General features: G+C 33.8%; 1 pseudogene; it reads right to left on the reverse strand.

Moving 5' to 3' along the window:
* On the reverse strand, positions 2,632-3,574 carry LOC110264065 (annotated as a pseudogene).

The following is a 5,422-nucleotide window of genomic DNA, read 5'->3' on the forward strand; positions in this document are numbered from 1 at the left end:
TGTATTGGCATTCAAGGGTGGAGGAAGGCTTTCATCTTCTTCTTCTTCCATGACATTGTCCTTTTCATTTTTAGTCCATTTTTTCTTAGATTGCTTTACTGCACCACCACCTTTCAGATAAGAAGTTCTATTCTCTTGTTTCTTATTAGTTAGATCAACATCAAAATGTTCAAAAATATGAGTTAAAAATATGTCATATGTAAGGAAATATTTTTGTCACTTCAGATGCAATCATACATGTAATGCATCATCAAGTATGCAAAAGAGATTTCAGCTTTGTTAAGAATGGCATATAGAACTAAGGTGCTGCAGAATGTAACTCTTTAATAAGAATCGCTTTGTGACAAGAGAATATGAGTGATAATTCGATGCAGTTGGGCTCTAATAGGACCTAGAGACCAGTGATTTGGAATGACACCATCCATGAGAGAAATGTTCACACATATATTGACCAAAATATCTTGGTGTGAAATACCCAAGTCATTATCTCACTTACCAATGGTGTAAGTGTTAATACCAACGTCATAATAATCTAGGACTTCACTAATGAAAACTTTGTTCAAATAAATTTTACGGACCTTTACATATGAATGAACGATTTCTTCTTGATAGTACATGTTAGCATAGAACTCTCGAACCAATTCAGGGTACACCGGTTTTTAGATTTTAAAAAGGTTTTTCCAGTCTAGATAAATAATATTTTCCACAAAGTTCAAACCCTTTTTAGCCAATGCATCTAAATCAACCAGATATATTAAACATAAAGGGTGATTAGCTACAACAACTCTGTAAAATTCGAAGTTCATGCTAGATAGGAAACGAAAGGGATCGAAGTGGGAATGAGGGAGCTTTTTTCAAATGAGACTTGAAATTGACAGGACCAAAGTCGTCAGGCTCCTTGACGGAATGCAGAAAAGAATGACAGTTACCTTTGGTTGAATGATTTGTGGGATCTTTAGGAGCAGAACATCCTCGTGGACAAGAAAAGGATCAAGGAGGAGGAGACATTGGTGGTTCTTCTTCTACCATTGGTTTCTTACCCTTGACCACATTTTCCCTAGAGGTACCAGTATTTGGAGACACGACAGTTGAACGGCAAGCAGGGTTCTTCATTCGAACCATAGTCTCGGGAATGGGTGAAGAATATGAAGAAGATTGAGAATCAATATGTATGTGGGTATGAGCTTGAGTTTTGGAAGAAGGGTTTCTAGGAAGACAGTTAGCTAGATAGCCTCTGCGAGTAGCCACTTTCTTTCCCATTTTGATGAACACTAACGAATGTAGTTTTTGAGAACAATGGAAGTTGTGAAGTTGTAGATGAGGACGATGAACGGCATAAAAACCTTGATGAGAGCTAAATGTCAGTTAGGAATTTCACAAGTTATAAAACTCGAATTTCGTCGTAAGTATAGTTCCAAACCAACAAATAACCCTATCAAAGTTTAGAAGATTATCACAATTCAAATCAAATAACTAGGAGTTTTAAATCTCGGGTCGTTCTCCCACAAAATTGCAGTGAAATGTGCATATCCTTGGGTATGAGAGATCGGAGGTGAGATAGCAATTGACAAGAATTTAAATAGTAAGAAGGTAAATGACAATTAACCAGTGAAAGAAAGAAAATTCAAATGCTAAAAGATCACTACATGAAAATGCAATATTTGTAACAAAAAAAATTGTTATAAAAAATCGAAATTTTGAAACAAAAAAAAGGTTATTGCAATATGTCCTGTTACAAAAAGTTTTTGTAACAAAAAATAAAACTGTTAAAATTCAACGTAATATTTTGTAACAAATTTTTTTTATACAAAAATAAAAAATCGTTACAAAAGTGATAACAAATTTTTATCTTCAAAATATTTTTTGTGACAATATATTTTTTCTTATCATAAAATTTTGTTACAAAATATAACTTGATTTTGTAACATTTTATTTTTTTAAGTTACAAAAGCTAACAATATTTTTTTAATACAAATTACATACATAATTTACCAAATTATTTTTTTAATTAATTGATATATTAACTACTTTACTGAGCAAGTCAACATTTATATAATATGTAAAAATATAGATAATTCAAACATGCTTCATTTAACTAAAATTATTTTAAAACAAAATAACATTAATGTCTACATTGATTAGTTCTACATGTTATATTTCTTACACAAGTTCAACAAAAAGTTAACAGTCTAACATAGATTAGTGTCTCTGTGAATCAAAATATTATTGAGTCCTTTAGGTAGCATGTTGCCACCATTTTAGCACTCTTGTAAATGAGAAAAACCGAAATAAAAAATTAGAAACAACATATAACACCAATTACAATTTTTTCTATTAACTTTTATTCAAAATTTTTAGAAAAATTTTTGTAGAACCGCCCCTAAAACTTGGATATTTCCACCGACTACGGTTCCATCAATAACAACCAATTTATTACTTATTTCTCAACCAATACACAACCAAATTTATCACACCAAATAATAGGGCATTTATCATTTATCAACCATGACACAAATAAAATGTAATAAATAGATCCATATACAATTAAACTATACTAATAATATATGAATCATCTATGAATATGTATTAAAATCATAAGCAATTTTAGGAGTACCTTTAATTGTCTAGTTTCTTTCATTATTAAAGCGTGCTATAAAAGAGTTCACAAGAGTTTGTTGAGCTTCCAATTGAGCTTTCACTCGAGCTAATTCTTCCTCTTACCGTATTCGTTGCTCTTCAAGTTTTTCTTTGAGCACATCTATTACACAAGCAAAATTCAACTAAAAAATTCAATAAATAAATTTAGTTCATTGTATCTACCAAACAAGTTAATGTATCCTCTAATTTGACGACCTTCATCTAAGTTATCACATACTTAAATGATTCAGTAAGATGATTTACATGAACAAATACAGAACTTTCTTTTGTATAATTATTCATTGATAGACAATAAATGCTACCTTGCAAGGCACTTATTGCAGTTGCTGCACAAGATGGATTTGCAAAATCCACAAAACGAAGAATAAGAGGATCTCCACCACGCTGCAATGAACATGCATTTCAACATAAAATAAGTCACAGTGAATTTTAACTAATATCCTCACTCTCAAAATTGGAGAAGCTAATAATATTACCAACAATACACTTACATGTTTGGATTCTTTGCTCACAAGCCTCACTTATCTATATCCAACAAAAGGGACAAAAATGTCTAAGATAACATCAAGAAATGTGAAAAACTAAATTAAAAATAAAGGAAATCTCATAAAACAAAAGTAAATACCATAATTGAATCCTAAAGCAGTGCATTTGCAGAAAAAGGATACAAGCCACTCCCCTTCTTTTGCTATCAGAAGGGAGACCTTCAACATATAAAGTACTTGAAGCATCCGGAGGTAGAGGAACTGTTTCTGGCCCTGGCCTGGAAACTGCATCTCCTGGTAGTTGACCACTATAACCAACCCCCCATCCATTTAGAGCAAGATCAGGACCGACCATGACGCCCAATTATAGAAGGATCACTTAATGATTGACCTGGCAATCCACTAACACCCCTTGATAATCTGAGACCACCAATTGTACTATCTTTGCAGAATCATAAATAATGCATCACACGCATATTCAGAACAAAATAAAAAAAAAGCCGATATAGTACAAATACAAGATATTGAACATTGAAATGAAGAGGATAAAGGGGAGGTCCTTACCTGAACTGGCAGCAAAGGAGAAGAAAAGAGCAGCAGTGAACCAAAGAGGCAAAGATGTAGTCATCCAGATATACTATAAAGCTTAAATCCAATTCAATTCGACAGCATCGGCAGCTATGAATATAAAGCTTGAATCCTAAATTAACGAATCATAAACCCTAACTACCTAAATCAAAATGACATAATGACATAATACTACTTTATATGTTGAAATTTCAAAACTACAACACTACTTACCTTCTAAATAATGCAAAATTGATGAACACATCAGCAGTAGGATGAGCAGCACAAGCTGCTTTCAATGCTGCAGCAGAATAAAATTAACGAGATAATAAAATAACAAAATTAAAAGAATATCACTTACCCAACTGCAGAAATATGCCCAAAAAAAGTGAAACCAAATAATTAAATCAAAAGTCATAACCGAGAACAAATTTAGAAAAAAATCATAAGGAAATAACAATCAGAAACACCAAAAATTCAGAAAACTTAAAATAACCATAGGCTTTAATATGTTTTGAAATTCAACAGAAAAGGGAGGAGATGGAACTTCAAAACGTAACGGAGATGGCTGAACAGCGACAGAAGGGAGGCTGAACAACGACAGAACGGATATTGAACAAAGGAACAGAGGCTGGAAGATGATGGTTGGAGAAGCAGCAGAAGCACGGCAAAATGACGGCAGATGAATGGCAAAAGAGAGGCAGAAGCTAGGCAAAACAGAGGGAGAAGCTTCGCGAACAAGGGTCGTATAGATGCTTTGTGACGACGGCGAAGCGGCGTAGACGCGATGGACCAGATGCGACGACGCTAGAGTGGTGCAGGATCACCATCGATGGTGACGATGGCGACAACAGCTTCGCGCAGCTCCAATGGTGATGACGGCAATGGAGCTAGCAGTGATGAGGGCAGCCAGGCTCCCCTCCAGTGGCGGCGGTGCTACTTCCTCTCTCCTTCGCAAGCTCATCTCTCTCCTCGCGTTATGACTCTCCCAACAGCAACACGACGGCGGCGACGGTGGCAAGGACACCCACCGGCGCCGTCTCCCCTTTTCACATCTCCTTCCTTCTCCTTCTTCCCCCCTCGTGCTCCCCTCCCCCTCTCTTTTCTTTCCTTTTCTTTCCGTGTGTGTGTATAATGAGGGGCTAAGTGTGTGCATGTGGGGTGGGGGGAGGGTTTGGGGAAAATGGCAAGGGTTAGGGTTAGGGTTTGGAGAGTGTGTATAAATTAAGTTTTTATTTAAGAATTTTAATAAAATTAGGGTATAAAATAGGTATTTTTAATAAAACTAGGAGTAATTAAATTATTAAAATTTTAAATTCTAAATAAGAAAATATCTAAATATTTATGAAAATTATATGAGTTTTAATTAATTTTAAATTCAAAATCTCATCACTTTGATTTAATTACTTTTTGGTAAATAATTTTTTGAAAATAAAATCATGAATAACTATAATAAATCACAAATAATTTATTATTTATTTTCTAACAATCAGGGATTTTACATGCTTAATGATGAGTGTTGGGTTATGGTGGGTTTAGGACTAGTAGAAGGAAGGAAAAACCAGACCTCTATATTTTGTTCTTAAGGGAGTTTTTCAAAAAATTGTTTAAAAGTATAAAAATATGTTAAATTTTAGAGTGGTAATGAAACAAAAAATAATATTTATTATAAATTTATTTTAAATAAGAGAAGGAGGGTGACCCAACAAAGC

The sequence above is a fragment of the Arachis ipaensis genome, chromosome B06 (genome assembly GCF_000816755.2).
Source record: "Arachis ipaensis cultivar K30076 chromosome B06, Araip1.1, whole genome shotgun sequence".
Lineage (NCBI taxonomy): Eukaryota > Viridiplantae > Streptophyta > Magnoliopsida > Fabales > Fabaceae > Arachis > Arachis ipaensis.